Raw genomic sequence first — 25,348 nt, 5'->3', positions numbered from 1 at the left:
TGGATACGGAAGGCCGTTTAATTTCCAGATGCTTTCTCGTATTTACTTCAGCTCTCACCCCTGTGAATCGCCACTCCCTCCCAGTGCAACACCACCCCTCACGACACCACCCCTCACACTCACTCCACCAACCCTCACTGGCCCACCACCCCTAACCCTCACCACACAACCCCTCACACTCACCCCTTATATGGATGCCAACCTATGGTTGTTTATTGGTGCTCTATCCTTTCAATGCTGAGCATCAAACAAGGAAGCAGCACATACCATTTTTGTCATAAAGTCTTTGGTATGACTCGGCCATGGTTTGAACCAACGACCTCCCAGACTCAGAATGGACACTCTAAACATTATTCCACCAAATCTGCTCATGTGACCTGACCTAATCAGTGAGATTTCAAACCCATATTTTACCTTATAGCTCCGACTCTCTGCTTGACTTGATCGTTTTCAACCTCCCCAATAATCCTCCCTGCTATGATTAATTTACCCTTGGCTTCTCAGATCACATCCCCTTGAAACTGTTTCAATACCGGTCTTCAGTGAGCTGCTAAGACCTCACAATGTCTGGCAGTTTGGTCTGACCTGCACTCCAACATCTCCACTGCAGACTGGTTCACTGTGTCTTCATCTCTGGACAGAGACAGTGTCTGGCTGGGGCTTGTTTTTCAATTTCTCACTGTTTCCTTCATTCGATCATACTTTCACCCTCCAGATATCCTTCCCAAAATCTCATCCCTGATACAATGCTTCAGGCAGTGAGGTAATTGCCATTAAGTATCTTGACGTTTCCTCCTGATGGGAACCTTCAGCCTCTGCAGCAAGCACACAATCATTGTGTTTCTGTCCTTAAATGTGCCAGAGCTCACTATTAGGCTCACCTGAAGTTCAATCTTTGCGATGTCCCACCCCGCACAAACACCTGGTGGCAGTTATCCAAATCTATCAGTGGTATGTGCACCTCGTACATCCTTTCACTCTTGATGGATGAAGTCATGATGAATGTTGCTCAAGCGAAAGCTCAGTCACTTCAGCTCTACCTTTGTGAAAAAAGGTCAAGGTTCCAAAATCCCTCTCTTCCTGTGAAAATCCAACCCACTAAAAACTCCATCCAACAAATGAACCTCTCTAAATACAAGGTGAAGAAGTTCCTTGCACAAACCATTTTTTAAGTCTTTGGTATGACTTGGTCAGGGTTTGAAACATCGACCTCCCAAACTCAGAGCGGATGCTCCAACCCTTGCACTAATGAGTCCGCTCAAAACTTTAATCTTCAACATCTGTTCATCTGCTTTATCTACCCCCTTTTTCTTGGCTCTTTTTCCAGGTCGTACCTGATAAATATATTCCTCTAGAAAGTGTCATTTTTGTGGATTGCCAATGCTCCTCATCACGACGAATTGCATCGATAAACGCAGCACTGTTTCACATCCAAGTAACTGCTTTCAGATATCCAGAGTTGACAAAAGGGTGGAATGTAAAAGGAGGACCTGGACAAGCAGCAGATCATCAGAATCTACACTTGATTGAAAATGAGCTCAATAGCAGGTTCAAGTCATCGGAGGTTAATTCACAAGTCACAAAAACACTGAAAATGGTACTCTAATGTGCAGCAATCTACCAAGGAAACGTCACTGATTGGTGGTCATCACTCCAATTATAAATACCACTACGTAAGGCTTGTTCGCCTTGCTCAGGAAGCCAAAGGCAGGGTTAAGCGATCAGTCCCACGTGTCCGTACGGATAACGTACGCACGTGTCTGCATTTTGTTATTCCCTTTTCTCTGCAACTGTTTGTCGGATTGACACAAAATTTTCAGCATAGGTGCAATTACTCATGTAGAACGTTGTAATGATAATTATGATGTCATAGGTCACGTGATGTGGCAGCCATGTTGGAAAAAAGGAGAACCGTTGGACCTGTATTTCCAAAATTGAAACTTGACACATGTGAACTACTCCCCATGGGGAATAAGTGTGATTGTTTTTTACGATGTCATAGGTGCCTTCATTATGCCGTCATAATTGCATACGTAGAATGCTACATCTGATCAGTATGAAAAATGTTGAGGGACATCTCGGAATATATTATTCAAAAGAAAACATTTTATGATGTCATTGATCACATTGTTCAGCAGCCATCTTACAATAATTCACCACATGTCCGTCCGTCCGTCCGTCTGTCTGTTCCCAGGTACCGCAATAACGGCTGAACCGATCGCAACCACTTTTTGGGTGTGTAATCCTGGGACCCCTTGGAGTAAAATAGGCATAACATGACCCCCTTGACGACTTCCGTAGGGAGCGGGTGCTTCCAGTATCTAAAATTTAAAAAACCTTCAAAAATCTTCTTCTCTGAAATGGCTGGATAGATCGAGGGGAAACTTCACACACACATTCCCCAAACCTTGCAGATACCAGGGTGTTCATGAATAATTGATAGGTCACATGGTTTGGCAGCCATATTGGATTTAAGGAAAATGTTTTTTTAATTCTCTCGCTTGAACCGCTGCATCAGTCGATGATGAAACTTCAAAATTATGAGCGATGGGGAATATATGTTTTAAATTTCAACCTGATCTGACACATGGTCTAGCAGCCAGAATTATTTAATTTCCTGATCTGGGTTCTTTGGTTTTTTTTCAATAAGGCTCACTCGGCTGTGCCTGCATCGGTTTGAGGGTAGAGGAGTAGCAGTTGAAACCCGAGTCCTATCCAGGATAATCCAGGTTCCTTCTGATGACTTCATCTTAGCTTTTTTGCTTGTTTGGGTTCCTTCTGATGACTGCAACACAGGACCTATTTTATTTGGTCTTCCATATGATTTGAATGTAAAAAAAATTTAATTCAAAATTTGCCACCAGAGGAGTTGGCTCACACTATGCGGGGTACTTATTCGATGAATACAATCTACTTTTTTCTTTTTTTAATCATAAACTGACCTAGATGTGACTATTATAACCTTTAGACTCCTGGGGAAGCCAGTCCTCCTGATGATGTCACCACCCCAAAGACGCACGTTGACACAACAGTGTGGCATTGACACAACAGGCTCAGATTGCTGTAATATTTGAAGCCAGCTTTTCTCTCACAGAATATTGCAATTGTTGTGACGTCAGAAGACAAAACGAAAGGACGTAACTCGACTGTTGATTAGTTTATTTTTGATATTATTATGAAGCAGTCCAAAAAAGGCAGACGTTATCAACGTGAGAGACACTCGAGGGAGGCCTATTCTCATGACGCGCACGCATCTTCACAGCACATATTTCATCAACTGCGGAAAGTGGTTAACGCCTTTGCTTGCAGTGCTTCGGGTAATGAAAATGGTTGAAAAAATCCCGACGCACGCTGTAATTTCATCATCCCCTGCAGAGAAACATTCAAAATTGAGCAAGGATGGAAAAAGGAAAACCAGGGATCTTTAAATGAGCCTCCATTGTGGTCGACTCCAGCTTCACTGAACACTACAAATCCCACCATACATATCCTCTCCCCCTCCAGGCCTTTCACCATGCATCTAAATTCTAAACCATGGAAGTTGAGTCGACAAAAGTCCAGGATGATGGAGTTTTAATTGCCCGCAGAGCCGTAAATCAGTGTGCGATGCTGCCGATGAGATTCCAGGCGACGTGCCGCTTGCTGGTGCCATGACCATGCTTGGAAGCGAGCTGGAATACCCACAACAACCGATTTGGCGTCGCCAGGAGTCGCGCTTGAAGCAGATGGGGGGAACATTTTGGGCGACAATCCAAGCGGTTCCCTGGGCAACCGAGGAGGTCTACAGGGACGGCACGAAGTATCGGCCTTTTAAATCTTGTTTCTTGCCCTGTAGTCCACCCCGATGTCACAGGTTCCCATTAATTAATGGCTGTATCGCGTTAGTTGGCATATGTATTGGCCTTGGTGCGAGCTCAGTGCCTTGTAAGGTTGAACTATGCACATTGTGATGCAATATTGCACCGACCAGTGAGGCTCATATGATGTGAATATAATTGTCTCTGTCTATTGTTTGACTAACAAACCAGTCTCGAATGTTATTTATTATTGCACATGTATGACCCTGCAAAGGGCAGGTCATTGCAAATGCGTGTATAATACGCTATTTTGGGTACGGTAGGGCAGATGCATCCATGCCCACCTTAGCCCCTCGCCCCCGATATCACATCACATCATATGCACATCCTACTCGGTCCCTTTTGTTCGGTATACTAAACATGTTCCATTTGAACGCTGCACCATCAGTCAGATTCCTCTGGCCATGAGGATGTTCAGGATGCTGAACATGTATCCAGAACCGATGAGGTTTTACGGGTGGAGGGGAGGGAGCCTGTGGGGAATATTGTGCCTTCCTTCCTAACCGTGCCATCTTACGCCCCCCCCCCACCCCCCACCTTACTTTATCATTCTGAATGTCTTATATGCTGTTTATCATTGTCTAGTCTGCTATTTTGGAAGTCTTTTGGAACGAGTGACAAACGAGAATGACATGACCTGCTGAAGAAATGAAGAATTCGTTACGTGGGTCATACGTTCACCAGCTATGACCATGAAGATCGTGTGGACATTCCTATCCAGGTCAACTAGTCTCAGCCCATTAGTGGGAGAAGGGACTTCGGGTTAGTAAGGGGTGGGATGATTGTTGCTGTTATTGTGTCGTTACCTCCGCAACCGAAGGTGGACGTCGGTTGTTTTCACCCCTGTTTGTTTGTCTGTCTGTGAGCAGGATATCTCAAAGATTTATGGATGGATCTCATGGATGGGATTCAGCCGAAGCTTGGTGGACAGGTTGGAAGATCCGAATCTGGAGACTCTAATTTCTTAATTGATTCTTCACCATTGAGAGATGAGGCCAAAAAAACGATGTATAACATAACATTTCAAAAAGTTATGGACGAATTATGACAAAAGTTGGTGGTTGAGTTGGGTTGGTGACAACAACAAGCCGGTTCGATTTTGGTTCAGGTCCGGATCCAGATCCGGCCTCTCGGTGAGAAACAAACGGTAAACTGGTTCAGCCTGGTGGAGGTGTGTGTGCTCTACCAGGTGCCCTTCCAGTTACCATTGCTTTGTTATCATAACCGTTGCTTTGTTACCATTGCACATTGAAAATGTCGATCATGTGTTGTCAAGAAATCACGATTGCTCGTTTTGAAACACCTCTGTGGTGCAGGTGGATATAATAAACTCGGACGCCTTGGACACTTCGAAAGGAAAGAAATGCTCCTCTTTTGACGATGTTTGAAATTACTCGTCAAATTTGCGAATTAACTCGTTTACATTTCAAATAAATTTATATTGAACTCCGACAGATAATTACAATTCATAACTAATCCACATTCAACATCCCATGAGGCCTGGATCAATCGCCATGAAGATTGAGCAAAATCAAAAAGTGAGAATCCTCCATTTCATAATAGATTTCCAAATAATGAACAAGAATCCTGGGGTGTGATTTAGTTTCTAAGTTTTGTGTGGAGCGCTCGACAAGCGGCTTAAGCACTCAAGCAAGAACTCCATTCCAAACCAATGGTAAGGAACAGCTGGCTTGGCAAGCGATAGCTAGCTGCTTCGTAAGTGAAAATCCTTGATTCTCTCTGGTGCTCTGCCTGAAGACAGACTCAACACAATACACTAATGGATGGTTTACCTGTGTCTTGCGAGAGCTCACCGACTCTTTGCAAAAAAACACCGTAAGGTCTTCAACGTCCAGCGACTGATGCGCACAGATGGAACAACCGGCTTAATGTCCATCCAGCGGACAGGCCAACTTCTGATGCAATTCCCTGCTTACGAAGAAGCATCCTACAGTTTGTAGTCGGGTCAGGAATCGAACCCAGGCCAGACGACTCAAAAAACAAGTGCACCACCTCTCCTCTTCGTTATTTACAATGAATTTCAACGACGAGTGGACACACACACACACACACACACACACACACACACACACACACACACACACACACACACACACACACACACACACACACACACACACACACACAACAGGTGTGCCAAATAGCTCTCACTTCGCAGATACACCTGTGCGGAAGCGGAAACTGAGGTTCGAATCCCCAAAAGCAAACAACTTTGATTGGCCGAGCAAAATCTCCGCAGGCATGGACTAATGGGACCCACAGTGTCACAGATGTATGTCACCCCAACGACAGGTGATGTGTTCCTCTTGCCATATGCAGGACTTGGCTGTGTGTAGCATCATTGGCTGAGAGAGCATCCTGGACTGGACCCCCCGATTTAACGTCCATCCGAGGCACATTGATGCTCGCCCTGCCTGTGAAACACCAGGATGACACTTTTTAGCTGAGTCTGGATTTGAACCATGGGTAGACAGCTCAGAGGAGGGTGTATGTACCTCAAGCTCATCCTGCCAGCCCTACGTGACCTCCGTTGAGGGATTTCCCCGGTAACTGAGGGATCATGCCTGGATCAAGCTGTGCGAGGGATTGCGACACCAATGCGTGATGTTTATCAACGGTGTGCGAGCAATACGTGGGTTTAATTCGCCTGGTGGAGTAAACAGGGTGGGGGAGAAAATTACCTGTCAACCATTATAAATGATTCTCGTTAGAAAGCCAGCTGTGGTGTTGTGCATTCAAATCGCCCGTTCACATCTCTACCTGAGATAAGAGGAAGGTTCTTCCAAAAGAAGAGTTCACTCCTTGTCATTCTCCACCACTTACCTTGCTCTCACCCACGTGACTAATTGGCCGTCTTCGGCCCGCAGGTGATTCATGGTTAGCTTTTCATCAGTTTTGTATCAATCCGTTTGTCTCGCTGACCGACGAGACCCCCAAGTCTGAAAGGATTGTGAGACATTGCATGTTGATGAAAACTTTGCAAACCCATCTTACCACATCGAACACTCCTATTTATGGGGGTGGTGGTTTGTGGAGTTGTTACCCAACTCACGCGAAGCGAAAAGCGGGGTTAAGCAATTGGTTCATGTCCATCCATCTGTCCATCTGATCAGTTTCTGATCGAGGAAGAAATTATTTAAATTGAATGTTATATTTTGAACATGAATCGGAACTTGAATAGTAAGACAAGTTTGCCGTTTCACCGTCGGTTGGCTCTGAATTCGTCCCGACCACACGTGCGCAGAGAGGAGCGAGATAATACGATTCCTCTGTGCTGCCTGAGAGGCAGTTAAACAAAATCAAAAATAATTCCTTAACAGGAAACTTACTATTTTAAGGACGTTATAAAGGACACAAACAACAGGCACGAAGAACGACGAGAACATGTTAGATCGGGTGATGTAAAACAGGTAAAACGTGTTTTTTTACTCGTACTGGGTAAAATGGCGGTAAAACCTGGAAATGTATTCGTTTATGTGTCTTTAAACCTGTTATGCCTTTATTTAAATTGAAGTATACACTTGAACACTGTAGAAAACAAATTCCTTCATCATACTTCCAAGAACCATGATGTATATCGATAGATAGCCTGAGAGGGCGCGGCCTATTAGAGGGTGCAGTAGCAGGGTGAAGAAAAGGCCGCCATTTGTCTCTGTGTAAGTAAACTTCTGGAAGTTTTTTTTCAACAATCTTTCAAATCATTACTTTATTAAAATGGAAGTACACCAGATCACTGTGCAGGGTATTGTGTTCTATGAACTCCCTAGTTTTATCTCTCATCGCCGGTCTCCTTTAACTCGTCTCCAAACTCACGATCGGAATGAAGACGTGAATGAAGACCAGCTGCTTAATTTATTATTTTTAACACTGACCCGCGATGTACCTCGACACACAAATGGGATGCAGGACGACAACATGAGGAGACAATGGTCATGTGACCACATTTATATAGGATTTGAACCTGCATGAATCCCAGCATCATGATCAGCCACTTGCATATGAAACAGACCTAACTCAAATGACCGTCTTCCTGATCTACAACCACCAACCACCGTTACGAGACAAACGGCGGTCTGTTGTTCCTGATGTACAACCACCCTTACCAGAAAAACGGCGGTCTCTTGTTCCTGATGCACAACCACCAACCACCCTTACGAGACATACGGCGGTCTGTTGTGAGCCAGTGGTGGAAGATGGATTGGATAAGCTCTGATCATTTACGTGTGCGGTGAGTGTGCATTTATGATATCAATCTCCTAAATCAGAAAATCAACAATAGCACAGGATGATTAGTCTCAACCTGGATTCTTCACTCTGTGAGAAAAGGCCGAAGGATGCGTTCTTCTCTCGAGAATGAATAATGACTCCACTAACCCCCATACCCACTTTCCTGACCTTCGGATCTTGAGTTCCTTCCTCTAGACCCCTGAACCATCTTGCGCTGAAGCGGTCCTACAATGCCGAATGGATTCATCGGTTGGCAGTCTGATGGGCCGGCCATGAGAGAGCACCACTTGAAAGCTTGGACCCTCGGGTCTTCAGATGGATTCTTCTGTCACTGCACCTGAGAGTACCTGGAGGTCATGTTCCTGGGTAGAATTTTAAAAGGCCACGAGAAGCATTCACGGGTGCAATTGCATTGTGTACAGATCTGTTAACTTCTTTATGCCAATACAGACGGTGAGATCACCTGTAAAAACAAAAACAACAACAACAACAACAACAATTTGACAATTAAAAATACATATACTGTAGACTTGTGGGTCAAAGGGTAACAGGTTGAAACTCCAATTCAATCATTGATTTTCTATATCCCAGTATGGGCTGACAGGATGGCCTTGAGGTATGCACACTCCACTTTAAGCTGCACAGTCTGGGTTTGAATCCTGACCGAGCTACAAATGATCATCCCAGTGTTTCACAAGCAAGGTGATTCGTCAGTGTGTGTGCCGTCCTTTAGATGGATGCCAAACTGGCATTGGACGTTAAATATCCCATGGTGTCCTTCAGGAAGAGTGGATGAGATATCGCTGGCACCATGGACAAACTGTCAAACAGACCCATTTGATGGAGTGCATACCTCGGCCAGATTGAACAGGTTATGCTTTGTATCCCGCTGATAGGCTGGATCGGCATCTGTACATGAACCAACATCGAATCGGCTTGTTCTTGTCACCTAATCAACTCATCCACCAGATTTCGTCTGAATCCGCCCATAACTTTTTGAGATATCAAGCTCACAGACGAAGAGACAGACAGGGGTGAATGAAACCTTGGGTGGCGAAGATAATTACGAATTCCTTCCCTAACTACTGCTGGGAGAGGGATGGCAAACCGTCCACCATGACCCTTGACCCTTGTTTCGGTAGAACCAACACTCTGCAAACCAGAGTATGGTACATCGGATTGGGACGTCTCGGGACAGTAGTATCTCGCACTAGGTGACCGACTATACTGACTAACTTACCAGTCCAATCTCAATTGCCTCCATGATACCCGTTTCATTCCAGGTATTTCAACAGAAACAAAATCTTAACCACACGGAATTCACACGAAATGGACTATCCGGTGCTGGTGTCTTGAAGCGGTTAAGAGTATTCGTGAGGTGTGACCTATCAAAGGGGTGATGGATGTCCACATCGAACCCCTCCTGTTTGATGTGTACATTGGTTCAATTAAAACCCTCCTGATGGAGCCAGAGTATTTCCTCATCCGGCCATGGAGGGGTTTTTGGGTCGGTGAAATAACCAGGCCATGCTGATTAGTGAGAATAAATCACATCTTGGCCATAATTGACGACAAACCACAACGTCTTCTTGCCTTTGCATCTGTGAATGTGACGCTCAATTTCGGGTTAATTTCAGAGAGCTATGGTTAACATTTTTCACTCGCACGTTATCCCTCCACCCCTGAAGGTTATTATCGTTGGTGAATCAATAAAGGGGTCTTGATGTCATTAGAGGACTCTCCTGGCAGAAAGTGGTGTCTTACAAACCTTTGAACTATACATGGAAATGCTTTTTGTTTCTGAAATGACAAAGCCCCGACACCTGCCTTGGTTTGCTCACCTTGATGAGTTTTAATGATAACGAGGTGGATTTTCTCAAAGAGGAATTATTGGCAATGTGGGGTACAAGAGATCTTACTCTGATGACGTCCAGGCCTCCTTGTGAATGATTCTCCAATTTATCAACACGTGTTCGAATGAATGCTGCACCTGCTGTGATCACCTGTGTTAAATATTGCTGCGTAGTCAAGGAGAACTGGATATCCAAACCAACGATTCCAACCTGAATGTAAACTAGATCTTACAGTTATACCACCATCACTCACACATTAAGAAGTGTATAAAGGTGAACATTTGGTGACGGTTTGTCTGGCTTGTGACTTTCACATGATGCTAAGTATCTGTGACATGTTTTTGTGGAGAATTGGATCTGCTGGATCTCCCAAAGACAGGCCTTGTGAAGATCCCCATGAATATTGCATGCGATTCAAAAATAGAGCGAAGCACTGCCTCACATCAAATTGTAAGGCATGGGATTGAGCGAGGGGGCACCGAGTTACGAAGGACTGTGTTGTCAGTTGTCTGCACGAGAAGATTTATATATATATATATATATATATATATATATATATATATATATATATATATATATATATATATATATATATATATATATATATATATATATATATATATATATATATATATATATATATATATATATATATATATATATATATATATATATATATATATATATATATATATATATATACCTCCACCGAGCTTCAAGGAAGGATGTTAAAAATGCCCAAATTTGAATTTGAATTCACGACATCGACCGATATGCGTCTGCCCACATCAAGTCTTTGCTTTCTCCAACTTTGACCTAAAACATCAAGACGATTTGATCTAATCTGTACATATGTATCATGGTACATGTACTTGGTTTAGTTCAAATCCCATAGCCAATGGTATCGCATTAACAAAAGTTTTAATGTGACCTCCGAGCCATCAGGTTTTAGGAACAAATGATCTATCATGGATGGATGGACGCACTGATGGAGGTTTCCACATACTTGTCCCATGTTTGAATTAAATCCCTTCGGCAAATCTCAAGCATCACATTTCTACCTGACATGACCTCTGGACCCTTAGACCTCTTGATGCCACAATCTAATCAGTTCATCTTTGCATCATAATAGATACTCATACCAAGTTTGGTCAAAATCCCATCACTAGTTCACAAGTTTGCATGGTAACAGAATTTTTACCGAACAGCGGGACTTCTGACCTTTGACCCCATAATCTAATCCGTTTATCTTTACATCATTATACATACTCATACCAAGTTTGACTGAGATCTCTTCAGCTGTTCTTAAGTTATTGCGGTAAAGAAAACCTATCACGGACTCTGACCTTTGACCTTTGACCTCTTGATGCCGAAATTGAACAAGTCCTTCTTTGCATCATAATATAAACTTTTACCAAGTTTGGTCAACATCCAATCACTGGTTCACAAGTTAACGCGGTAACATAATTTTTACAGAACGGGACCTTTGACCTCTTGCCCCCATAACCTAATCAGTTTAACTTCACATCATCATACATACTTGTTCCAAGTTTGACCGAGATCCTTCAGCCGTTCTGAATTAATCACGATAACGAAAACCTATCACGGCAGCACGGACGGACAGACGGACGGACGGACAACCCATAAACTGACGAAGTCGCCGGAGGCATAAAATGAAGTTGTTCGAGAGAAATGTGAAATTTCCGGTCAACGAAGACATCGAACTGGTTGACAGCCGATTGGCTGCAGAGTTTGACGATTGCGTACGTGATGGTAAAACACAAGTTTAGTTGGAAACAAAAATCCAGGTCAATGACAAACTTCCCACGTACAAAATGAGGCCTTCAAGAATAAACAAATCAAGTTTGGTTGTCATCATCCACCTGGGATAGGCGAAAGGTCTGTCAGATGTACAAGCGTCACCGATTTTACTTTCGTTTAATGAGCAGTGAATTTTGCATAAGACTAATACATAACTCCTGCCTTGATTGACTGTTGGGAAGGCAATGCCAAACCATCTGCACAACAAAACACTGCATATCAAACTAGAAGGGCACTCTTCGACGTCGTCAGATATACCCCCACCCACATTATACGTGCTTCTATATGCCTGGTGTGGGCTTTATGGTTAGGGTGGTGTGCTTGCGATCCTAAGGTCCTGAGTTTGAATCCTGTTTGGCTGTTTAATTACCACCAGGTGGGATTGACTCAGCCTGTCATTCTTCTGATGTTGGCAAAATGAGTACCAGCTTGCTGGGATGATTGAGCCTTTTGAGTATCCTGTATTGGAATGGTGACCTGTCCAGGATTGTATCCAATAGCCCAGGAGACTGTTGTGGCAGCACTGATGCTCTGTTAAGAGTATGGTTCCAATGGATGGATACGTATTTATACAAAGTTTGATTCAAAATCCCTGATCCTAGATTCAAAACATTAGGTAGTTCTGGCTGCTAGACCATGTGTCTGATCAGGTTGAAATTTCAAACATATATTCCCCATGGTTACTGGAATATAATTCTGAAGTTTCACATCAATTGATGAAGTTGTTCAAGAGAAATAATTTTTTTTAAAGATTTTCGTTGAATCCAACATGACTGCTAGACCACGTGACCTACTAATTATTTGTGAACACCCTGGCATCACCAAGACTTGGGGAATATGTGAATAATGTTTTCCCTCAATCTGTCAAGCGGTTCTGTAGGAGGGTTTTTAAAGGTTTATTTTTCAAAAAAAAAAAAATCATACCTGCCAAAGCATGTGACCTACGACGTCATAGTGGAGAAATCTTTGTTCCTCGTGGGTAGGCGATCATACCGGTAAAGTTTTGCCTCAATCTGTTCAGCCGTTTCTGAGATTTTAAAAGGTTTTTTATCTTTTAAAAAAATATTGGTGCCGAGCCACGTGACTGATGACATCATCAAAAAATTCCCCCCATACAATTTAGCCCTTGATGTCCTTCGAAAATTTTCACTCATTGGATAAAGCACTCGACTTCTGCAATTATGATGTCACAATGAAGCGACGTATAACATCATCAAAAAAAAATTAACTCGTTTCCCATGGGGAGTACTCCACATGTGCCAAGTTTAAATTTTTCCATGGAGCGGTTTCAGAGATACAGAGGTCCAATTTATTTTTCCTTTTTCAAACATGACTGTCACACCAGGTGACCTCCGACGCCATCATTATCATTAAACCATTCTACATGAGTAGTCGCCCCCGATGGTTGAAAATCGTGTGTCAATCAGAGAAGCGGTTGCAGAGAAAACTAGAATGGCACTTGGTAGCGTGCGCATACCTCTGCCAGGTGGAACAGTTCCCGTTTTGTATCCCACTAATGGGCTGGATCTGAACCAAAATCCAATCCGCTTGTGCTTGTCACCTATTCAACTCATCCACCTTGTTTTGTCACAACTCGTCCACAACTTTTTGAGACATAGTGATATATTTAGTTTTTGGCCCGATATCAATTTTAGAAATTAGTCCAAAGTTGACCTTTTGACCTATGATAACCTCAAAAGCAATAGGTGTTTGAATCCACTGACCTGATATGCAAATCCTGTTCAAATTTCAAGTCAATCGGATGAAATTTGAGGATTTTAGAAAATTTGGCTCAAATTGACCGATGTAGACAGTGACGTTAATCTATGAAAATTTCAGAACGATCGGTTGAGCGGTTTGGGCTAGAGGCAAGCGGACATATAAAAAAAACGAGCACACAAACAAACAAATGGAGGCAATCAACATACTAGTCAAAAAATTTCTTCTTTTTTTGCCAAGTAACAAAAAAAAACGGGCCCAAATGCAATACCCTCTCCTCCGGCGAGGGTAAATATCATGCTATACAGTACTGTATCGTTTTTGGTCCTATCAATGGTGAAGAATCACTTTAAAAATTAAATAATTCTCGTATCCAGATCCAGTTTCGCATCTTCACCAAAATCGAATCAGTTCGTCCTTGCCACACACCCAACCTGTCCACCAAGTTTCATCTGAAACTGTCCACAACTTTTTGAGATTATAGTGCCATATATTAGTTTGGCCCTATCTCTCAATGGTGAAGAATCACTTCAAAAATTCTCGGATCCAGATCCGGATTCGGATCTTCACCAAAATTTAATCAATTCTTCCTTGTCACACCCAATGTAAACCAACCAGGCATAAACCAACTGTGGCATACCAAGACCAACTGTGGCATACCAAGACCAACTGTGGCATACCAAGACCAACTGTGGCATACCAAGACCAACTGTAGCATACCAAGACCAACTGAAGCATCTTTATTTTTTTATATTCATATGCAACCTGTGTCTGGTTGGCTGCATCATTTTCTGGAGGAATAGCAGCACCACTGATACAATGCCCCTATTACCAGTAAGCTGGTACTCATTTTGCCAAACTCAGAAGGATGACAGGCTGAGTCAACCCACCTCGTGTTAATTCAACAGTGAACAGAGGCTTGAACTCAAGACCCTCATATCTTAAGCCAGCCACTCCAACCATTAAGCCAACACCTGGCTTACTGCAGCATATCAAGACCAGCCGTGGCATATCCAGACCATTCACGGCCTATCCAAGTCAACCACGGCATATCCAGACCAACCACGGCATATCCAGACCAACATATCCAGACCAACATATCCAGACCAACATATCCAGACCAACCACGGCATATCCAGACCATTCACGGCCTATCCAAGTCAACCACGGCCTATCCAGACCAACCACGGCATATCCAGACCAACATATCCAGACCAACCACGGCATATCCAGACCAACCACGGCCTATCCAGACCAACATATCCAGACCAACCACGGCCTATCCACGTCAACCACGGCATATCAAGACCAACCACAGCATATCAAGACCAGCCGTGGCATATCCAGACCATTCACGGCCTATCCAAGTCAACCACGGCCTATCCAGACCAACCACGGCATATCCAGACCAACCACGGCCTATCCAGACCAACATATCCAGACCAACCACGGCCTATCCACGTCAACCACGGCATATCAAGACCAACCACAGCATATCAAGACCAGCCGTGGAATATCCAGACCATTCACGGCCTATCCAAGTCAACCACGGATCCGGCGTAACCGAGCGGAAGTTACCAAAGCCGCGCCGGACCAAATGAACAATTTACCGGCCCAAACGGCCTCACTAATTCTCAACACGCACCAGGCCAAACCAATGAAGAAAACACAAAAAAAGAGCTGATACATTCAACAAATGGATATTTATTTATAATAGTGTGGGAGGGGAACACGTAAAGGGCAGAGTTATCCGACTATAAGGAATGAAATGCAAATCATGTACAAGGCACTTAACAGTTCCTACTTAGAGACGGGCCCACACACAGACACGGACCCCAATGATGTTTAATGAAGTCTTCCAGCTCGAGGAAAGGGAGCTGGAGACCAGAGCCTGCGCTTGGACTTGTCCACCTCGTGTGGTCTTCGACGATCCGGCTCGACGGGACTCGAACCCGCAACACGACGCCGCTCCAAGCACCAGGGACGGAGGAAAAGCGTCCGATGCCAGGTGGACGAGTCGAGAGACGACCCGAGCACTCCAATCCGACCAGACGAGTCGATCTCCGGCATCTCGAACCCGATCACTGCCAAGCCGACCAGACGAGACGAGTCGATCGCTGGCACCTCGAACCCGATCACTGCCAAGCGGACCAGACCAGACGAGTCGATCTCTGGCAACTCGAACCCGATCACTGCCAAGCGGACCAGACCAGACGAGTCGATCTCTGGCACCTCGAACCCGATCACTGCCAAGCCGACCAGACCAGACGAGCCGATCTCCGGCACCTGGAAGCCGATCACTGCCAAACCGACCAGACCAGACGAGTCGATCTCTGGCACCTTGAACCCGATCACTGCCAAGCCGACCAGACAAGTCGATCTCCGGCACCTCGAACCCGATCGCCCAACCCTGACGCTGACACCCTTTCCAATGCCCTGGCATTTCTTACATGGCATTTCTCCTGCAAGATGGGGTGTCGTGGGAAAGATCGCCGTCTGAGACATCTCACGCCTCTCATTGGTCCGGGGTTCGTGGGAACGTCGGTGTCTGAGACTCTCACGCCTCCCATTGGTCGAGAGGCAGTTGGAAAGTTTGCCGTTTGAGACATCACACCTCTCATTGGTCCGGGGTTCGTGGGAACGTCGGTGTTTGATCCGTCTCACGCCTCCCATTGGTCCGGGGTTTGTGGGGACGTCGGTGTTTGAGACGTCTCACGCCTCCCATTGGTCCGGGGTTTGTGGGGACGTCGGTGTTTGAGACGTCTCACGCCTCCCATTGGTCTGGGGTTCGTGGGAACGTTGGTGTCTGAGACTCTCACGCCTCCCATTGGTCGAGAGGCAGTTGGAAAGTTTGCCGTTTGAGACATCACGCCTCTCATTGGTCCGGGGTTTGTGGGGACGTCGGTGTTTGAGACGTCTCACGCCTCCCATTGGTCCGGGGTTTGTGGGGACGTCGGTGTTTGAGACATCTCACGCCTCCCATTGGTCTGGGGTTCGTGGGAACGTTGGTGTCTGAGACTCTCACGCCTCCCATTGGTCGAGAGGCAGTTGGAAAGTTTGCCGTTTGAGACATCACACCTCTCATTGGTCCGGGGTTCGTGGGAACGTCGGTGTTTGATCCGTCTCACGCCTCCCATTGGTCCGGGGTTTGTGGGGACGTCGGTGTTTGAGACGTCTCACGCCTCCCATTGGTCCGGGGTTTGTGGGGACGTCGGTGTTTGAGACGTCTCACGCCTCCCATTGGTCCGGGGTTTGTGGGGACGTCGGTGTCTGAGACGTCTCACGCCTCCCATTGGTCGAGAGGCAGTTGGAAAGTTTGCCGTTTGAGACATCACACCTCTCATTGGTCCGGGGTTCGTGGGAACGTCGGTGTTTGATCCGTCTCACGCCTCCCATTGGTTGAGGGTTCGTGAGAAAGTCGATGTCTGAGACGTCTCGCCTCTCATTGGTCGCGGGGAACATTCCATCTCTCTGGGGCGGAGTCGGAGCTCTGGTGGCCGAGGAAACCCCTCCCACGTACGTGCTGATACGTACGTGTTTATGCTTCAGTCACATTTGGCTCGGCGGCCGTAGGGTCTAAAAAATCTACGGCCACTAGCAATTATAGGGCGGCCGCACTATTTCCACGGTCACACAATGTAGCAGTCACATATGTTTTTTTTTTTTCGGGTAGCCGCACGGGGTATTTAGAAATTCTGGAGACCGAAAACGTGGGGGTGCCGTACAGTCTTTGACTTGATGTTGCACGGTGACCTTAGGGCATCCCTGCGGCAGCCATAGAATTTCAAGGCAGATGCAAGGTAGCCTCAAGGTGCCCGCAAGGCGACTGCAGGGGGGCCCTAAGGCGAATGTAATTTTTTTTGGGGGGGTTGGCAAAATTCATTTTTCATTGATAAGAGCCGACGGCAGCCACACGGATAACGCAAGCCCACCGTACGCCCTACGTACGGTCGACGTGGAACACATCTACGTCATGGCTACGGCTTGTCGAATTACTTCGGCCAACCTAGAAATGAAAAAAGTTATAACTCCGCGTTTTAATTCCACGGAGACCCCTACGGCCTGTACAAGATAGCCATACGGCGTAGGGCCACCCTGAGGCCACCTCAGAAACTCTGCGGCCGCCGTATCCTAGCCATAGAGCAAATGTTACTCATGCTTTAATGGTGCTGATGGATGATGGTGGAACGAGAAACGAAGGAGGATGTCGTTGTTGTCGTAATTGATGTAACAAAAGGTCTAACTATAAAGTAATTCACAGCGCATTATTAAATTATTAAAATTACAGCGCATTATTAAATTAAATTAAACATAATTAAATAATTAATCATAACATAATTAAATTATTAAATTATTAAAATTATTAAAATAAAATCACAGCGCGTAATTAAAATTATTCACCCATTAAACAAAGGGGAAGGAACCCAAACTGAAAACACGTACTTACCGATATAACTGATCTGAAGGACCTGTATGTTGAGTGCAGTAAACTTCCAAATTCGTAGCAATATCTCAATACAACCCAGATTTTGGGGTCCCTGCACGTGTCCTAAAGTGAGAGGGAGTTTTTATAGAATTTCTCAAAACTCCCCCCCCCCCCCAGATTTCCGTCTCCCACCCGTGCGTTGCATGGGTACCTCCTCACTAGTTATGAAATAATTCAACATCATGTAATTCGAGTTCATGGAACATCATACTTCATGCAGTCTTGAGAAAATGGACAATGGAAGGGTCTTTTAAAACTCTTGCTTTACATTAGTGAGCAGGATCTATATTTCCTACGAGCCGCGATTTTGTCTGAATCCCGATATTCCCCAACGCTGAGTGCACAAGTGGAAAATTTGATTGGTCGAGAAGGCGTAAAATGGTGTACGTAATAGTTTGTCCAAGTGCTGCAAAACTGGAGGTTTGTGGAAGTGCAAACAAAATTATTTGTGTTCTCCAGTGTTCAAGTATATAATTCAGTTGAAATAAAATAAAGGTTTAAAAACTGTAGAGGTGGGAGGGGGGGGGGGATTTGGAAGTTTACCACCGTTTATGCACCGTCTTTTACACCACCTTATTTAACACGTTAAATTAGTTATTTGTGCCTGTTGTTTGTGTCCTTTATGACATCGCTAAAAATAGTAAATTTCCTGTTTGGAATGATTTTCAATTTTGTCTGACTGCCAGACAAACAGACAAACTAAAAAAAAAATGCCTTACTCTATGCGTATGTGTACTCGGAACGAGATTCCGTAGAATTTTCCAAATTCAAAGGCAAAGTACTGCTCAACTTTAGGTTCATGTTCCGTTTGTGTTCCGGTTCGTGTCCTGCAGTGTTCAAAATATAAATTCAATTTGAATTAAGTTTTTCCTCGATCATAGACTGAGGTCTGTAAACAGACAGACAGAGTGAACCGATTGCTTAACCCGACTCTGTGCTTCGCGCGCAGAATGATGATTGGTCACTGCTCGGGTGTCCCATAACTATAATTGTATAGGATTTGGGTGCTGCGCTATATGTAATGTGCAACTATGTAAGCGCATTCCAAGAACCAAACAGCATGCACACACAATAATGGGCATGTGATTTGGGGTTGGAGGGTCATACATTTAATACGTACGCAAATTTGGCAGAGTTTTGTTTTTGGCTCCCAATTGCATACATAATAAATAGGTCAGATAGTCCTGGGAGAGGGAGAACAATTCGTTGCTGGCTTGCTTCCTACGACTTTGCACGATGCAATGTGCCACCCTTGGACAATTTGAAATAGCAGTAATAAAACTGGTGCAATTTTCTTGGACTGCTCTGTACCCCTCTTGAGAGCCCCCATCCCCATAGAAATCTACCACCGAAGTGCTGTGCTACGAAGCTGTTTGGTGAGCCATGGTCTGCTGGCAAAACATCTATTGGGGATATTAAAGGGGGAAAACAAGCCATGGAAGTGAAAATATCTAACAGGTTTGAAGTGACTGCAAATAAAAATTTCAAACCAAATGGAGGGATGGAGTCTGGTTGCTGTGAATAAGGATTGACATATTTTAAAATTGTACCTTCACGTCTGTATACTGATCTTATTTATATTGCTCTCGAGATATTGTGCAGCAACTAAGACCCAGGAGGAGGACATTTGGCCCATCATCATGCTCGTGGTGCAACCAAAGTGGTCTTCAAATGAAGCTCAATAAGTTTGTAAATTAGCAGCAATTACATTGCTTGGTCTTGTAACGTACAGTATGTGATACCCATCCCATTATCAGAATATAGCCCTTCATATTGGCTTTATAGACCATCTTCCAGAGGGTCGAGGCGATCAAACATAGACTTTCTTCGGAGATAGAAGGAAGCTCATGCACAGGAGGATGCCATCTGGCCCATCATGCCCGTGCAATATCCACACACCATAACACTTCATCAATCTATTTACGTATCTCCAATGTACGAATCCAATTGCTAACATGAATTTAATCTCGACTTGGATAATTTAGTCGAGGTACCAGCACGCAGTGGCATGCTCTTTTCGAGAGACACGGTGATATAATTTAACGTCCACAAGGTAAATGCAAACGGGACTGACTGTACCTGCTTTATCTCTCCATCGCAAGCTGTTAATTACCTTCCCACGTCAAAGTGGGAGGGGATCACATGACTGCAATCAGCAGATGGTGAGACCCAATATCGTTTTCAACATGGCCATTAAGATCCAGCATACATTCCCCATGAGGGTGATGATGAAAACGACGTTGGGTCCCATCATCTGCTTATTCCCATCACAGTGATGTGCCGGGCCTCCCTCCAATTTTTCCTGGCAGGATAAAAGGTATGCACACTCACTTGTGCGTGCTCTTGACTCAGTTCGAATCTCATCAGAGTTCAGCCTTGCCTGCCGGGCAGCTCAACCGTTGGTGGTGCCAATTTAGTTCCAAATATTCAACAAATTATTGGAAGACCCATTATATTCCTTGATATATATATATATATATATATATATATATATATATATATATATATATATATATATATATATATATATATATATATATATATATATACAGTCAAAGCTCGTTACTATGCCACCTCGCTTCAATGCCACTCTCGCTATTATACCACTTTTGCTCGGTCCCGACAAAATTCAATACAAAATAAATTTACTATGCCACCCCCTACTCTCGCTACCATGCCACTACTGTGTGACTGTTAAAAGGCACGAGTCGTGAAAAAGTCTGTATTGCGCAGTGCTCGATTATCATACTCACGTCCAAAGGCGAAGCGACGAACTACAGTCCAGCTGCGCACAACATAACTCAATACGTACGCGCATAGTCAGACTGTTTCAAAACACGCGATTCTTCTCCCCGATGCCAGCCACAACAAGCCAATCACAACACGCACAACGAGCCACAAAAAAGCGCGAGCACACACACAGACACGCAGGCACACGTACAACAGTGACGTCATTTTTTTTCAAATTCAGCCCATAATGTCAGCTCAGAAACGCAAGCGAACCGACTTTACGCTGAAGGAGAAGAAGGAGATCATCGATGCCGCGAAGAAGGAGCCGAATCAGTCCAAGTTGGCCAGGGAGATTAGCAAGAAATGGGGCGTCGAAGTTAAGAGAACCACCGTGAAGGGCATTCTCAGCAAGAAGGATGCAATCGAGGCTGCAATCAAAGCTGGATTTCCATCGAAGCGCATGAAGTTGACGCAGGCTCACGACCCGGAAGCTTGATGAGGGAGTGCTCATGTGGCTGAAGCAATCAAGAGGACAGAATGTGCCTGTCAGCGGCGATCTGATCAAGGAGAAGGCGATGAAACTGGCCGAGCTGATGCACATCCCAGACTTCATGGCGAGCGACGGTTGGTTGGGCAATTTCAAGAAGCGCCACGGCATCACGTTCAAGACAGTGCAGGGCGAAGCTGGAGCGGTGGATTCGGCAATCCCTTCTTGAGTGGCAACAACAGGTTCTCCGCAGACGACGTCTTCAACCTGGACGAGACTGGACTCTTCTGGCAGCTGCTTCCGAACAAGACCATGGCTTTCAGGGGAGAGCGGTATTGGAGGAAAGAAAAGCAAGCAAAGGATCACTCTTCTGGTTGGGGCAAACATGAGCGGCAGCGAGAAGTTCCCTCTTCTGGTGATTGGCAATTCCAAGAAACCCCGTGCCTTCAAGAACAAAGAGATCCCGGTCAAGTACAAGGCGAACCCGAAGGCGTGGATGACGGCGGAGCTTTTCGAGGAGATGTTGCGTGCGTGGGACGGACGACTCGGCCAGCAGGGACGCAGAGTGCTGGTCTGTCTCGATAACTTCTCTGACCACCCTCCCGAGCTCGAGCTGAACAACATCCAACTGGTCTTCTTCCCACCCAACACGACAGCCAATTCGCAACCAATGGATCAGGGAATCATAGAGAACCTCAAGCGCCACTACAAGAAGCTCCTGCTATGCCGCCGGCTTGAGGCCATAGAAGAGGGAAAGGAGTTCAAGTTCACGTTGCTCGACGCTCTACACGTCGCCCGGCGTGCTTGGGAGCAGGTCGGCAAGTCGACGATCAGGAACTGTTTCGCGAAGGCCAAGTTAATCGAAGAGGAGATCCAAACTGAGCCACAGGATGCGGAGCTGCCCGACATCTGGGAAGCTCTGCCTGCCGAGGAAAAGATGCACGAGAACGAGGAGATCGAGCTGTCTGACTTTCTCGAAGCCGACAAGCGCCTCGCGACTGGCGGGTATTTCACGCTGGAGGAGATTGCGGAGGAGATTCTGTGCAGTGAGGAGCCGGTGGAAAGCGAAGATGATGAGGTAACTGTCGAGGAGGAAATCGTTCCGTTCGAGGAAGCCCAGCGCGCTTGTAGCACCGTCCGGAAGTTCATGCAGCAGAGAAGCGGGAAGCCCGGTGTGATGCAAGCGTGCGATCGGCTAGACAACGAGATGCACGAGATCCGCCGAAAGAAGATGCGCCAGCCGACGATTCTTGAAAGCTTTGTGTGTCGTGAATTTCTCGCCATGCCATATGTTAGTGTGTGAACTCTGTTAGTGTGGGTATGTTCTCCGTTCGCTTAGCTTATACAACAGTCGTGCCTTTTACTTGCTGGAATAAATTTTGTCTAAAGATTAACTGCAGATGGGTAACTTGAGAAAATAAGGCCGTTTTTACAAAATCTCGTTACTATGCCACTTTCGCTACTATGCCACTTTTGCTCGGTCCCGACGGGTGGCATAGTAACGAGCTTTGACTGTATATATATATATATATATATATATATATATATATATATATATATATATATATATATATATATATATATATATATATATATATATATATATATATATATATATATAACAACACTTTACTTGTGGTTAATACCCACAATGTCAAAAAACAATAATTAAGAAATGTCTTCCAGGAAGCTTGGAGGACTTATGGAGGGAAAAGTATAAAAATATAACTTAACAAAAAAGAGGTAAAGGAGCTTTGAATGGATTGTCCGTGAGTTCGTGTTCAGAATATGGGAGTTTACCTGGAGACTGCGAAGGGCACGAGGAGGTGGCGGAGCATCCATACCAGGAATCTTGTTGGAGAGGGAAGAGCTGCCTGGTTCAATGTGCATGCTTCTCGATGACATCCTTCACTTGGGTCTTCGGATGACCAGGAGTCACTGTGTGGGTGTAACCGGTGTTTAGAATGTGAGTTATCATCTAAGACATGTAATTTATCTTCTTATCAACGAGCGACAGGTGACTTGTAATTTGAACTTCAGCATCATCATATTAAAGTGTCTGAACCTGCATGAAGTATATTCCAGGACATTCACTGACTATGTGGGTGTTGTTTGTAATATTTCTGACGTCATGTATAAATCCAACAAAAAGTACTCACGTGGGTTAATTTCTCTCCCTTTAGGTATAACATTTGTCCCCTTGTTTTATGGAATGGCTGGTCGGATGTCGAACTGGATTGTGCTGGCCAGCTGTAGGTAACGCTAACAGGGTTTTCGGTTGGATTCGTAGAGGGATAAATAATTACTTATCTAAGGAGGTCGTTTTAACACTGTGCAGGAATCAAACTCATCCAGAAAATTGTGTTCCCTCTCACCTGTCATAAGAAAATCTGGATTGAATTCCCCTATATCGACCCAATTATAAACTGTAGGATCAGTGCTTCAGAAGGAGGATGTTCACTCACAAAGCACGCAATCCCTTGGATGGACGTTAAGCTGGGTGTGCAGTCTGCTGGCATCGGTTGGTGGACCTTAAAGATCTGACCGATATGTCAGCCTTTTAATCTTGTGTCTGAAGCCATTAGGTTTGATGGTATTTCCTGATAGAGTTATAAATGGAGTTTACAAAAAGTGATTTGGTATGAGCACCATCCCAGCCAGACCCACAACATATAGTGGGGCAACTTAGCATAACAATTGTACATTTTGTGAGGAAAGCACCAAATTTGGCACACTAGTAGCCTAACATATTATGAACAGATTTGGATATTGAGCCATCTCAAATTCAGCCGCTGATGGCTGTGGCAGTCATTTTCCACTACCATCAAAAATTTTGAGATGGCCCAATATCCAAATCTGTTCATAATATGATAGGCTACTAGTGTGCCAAATTTGGTGCTTTCCTCACAAAATGTACAATTGTTATGCTATATTTAGCTAAGTTGCCCCACTAATAGGGTCAAAGTCCCTGTTCGCCTCATGTTTTGGGTTAAAACTGCTACACACCGAAGGGAGCCAAAATGCTTCCAAATCAGCACATTTCCCACTTTTCATACATCACAGGTTTATTTTTGGATGAAAAAGAGTAAAATATGAGTTTTAACCTGAAACATGAGGCGCCGGATTCGGACCAGCCTTAATATTGTTGTGGTGCCAGATTCGGACCAGGGTTCTGATCTGAATCCTGACTGGCAATGTTATAGTGGTCAGGCTAGCCGAATGGCAAAGTGGCTCCGAAACGGATTAAGGGCCTTGCTTTGCCGATAGCAGCTTGAATTGGCATGCCGGGTGGCCGACACCTCGCCTCGCCGGGGTCATAAAGCAAGATGGAACTCAAGCGCAGTTTCTTAGCCGGTGAGGACGTGAATTTCATAATGAGCATTAAGCTCTCCAAAACCCGAATATCTTCAAAAGGATGGATAGCGAGCCTACTATTCGAAGTCAACGATCACCACCATCTGCATAACTCAGAGACCCAGTGAATTTTAAAATGTGTACTAAAACTGGGAGGGAAGAGAAAAAGAGTACAAACAATTTAAGTGGTATTTCGTAATGGTAAAAAACCCCAAAATGTGCGCCCTGGGGGTTCATAAAGATGGGAACCTCAATCATCTATCATTAAGGCCTCAAGCATCTGACGGTAGATGGCAATGCAGAATGGCTGACACAAGGCTCGCTGGCCCTAACTCCACCAAATTCGCCACACAGCGCTGTAGGAGACTGCTGCAGGTGAAGGGGACACCAGAGCAGAGTGCGTGATCCATCCCGTGCCATAAGAATGACTCATTCCCAAGGACCGTCTCTTCATCAGAAGATCCGTGGACGCCAGCAGGTTCTTCACGAACGAATCCGAGGAATTCATTGAGGAAATGGCATCTGCACTGCTCTGAAACGAAGAGCTGAAACGAGCAACTCAGGTGACATTTTTATTACATCTTCCGACACCCCTCCCAGTGACATGACCAGCTTAGTTTGCTTGGTACCGATTGGTGGAGGTGGTGTTGAGACGCTGCTAGAAAGTTCTCAGTTTACCAGAATTGCAACTAAACTCATGCCCAATCAGTGTCGCAAGACCGTGATCCTTTAAAGCAGTGATCTTCACTATTTTTTTTTAGAGGAGGGCCAATTTTGCCAATGAGGCATCAGT

General features: G+C 44.9%; 1 long non-coding RNA gene across 1 annotated transcript in view; it reads right to left on the bottom strand.

The window, feature by feature from the left end:
* LOC147014662 (uncharacterized) overlaps positions 1-25,348 on the bottom strand; it is a 129,612-nt gene that overhangs the window by 100,447 nt on the left and 3,817 nt on the right. The window contains exon 2 of the long non-coding RNA XR_015050855.1: positions 23,002-23,139. This is a non-coding gene — a long non-coding RNA (uncharacterized LOC147014662). The remainder of the gene's footprint in view (positions 1-23,001; positions 23,140-25,348) is intronic.

Source organism: Eptatretus burgeri, chromosome 13, assembly GCF_056783735.1.
Source record: "Eptatretus burgeri isolate ZD-2024b chromosome 13, Ebu_testis_v1, whole genome shotgun sequence".
In the NCBI taxonomy this organism is placed as follows: Eukaryota; Metazoa; Chordata; class Myxini; order Myxiniformes; family Myxinidae; genus Eptatretus; species Eptatretus burgeri.
The sequence above is the reverse complement of the archived record's forward strand: the minus strand, read 5'-3'. Positions and strand labels throughout refer to the sequence as shown.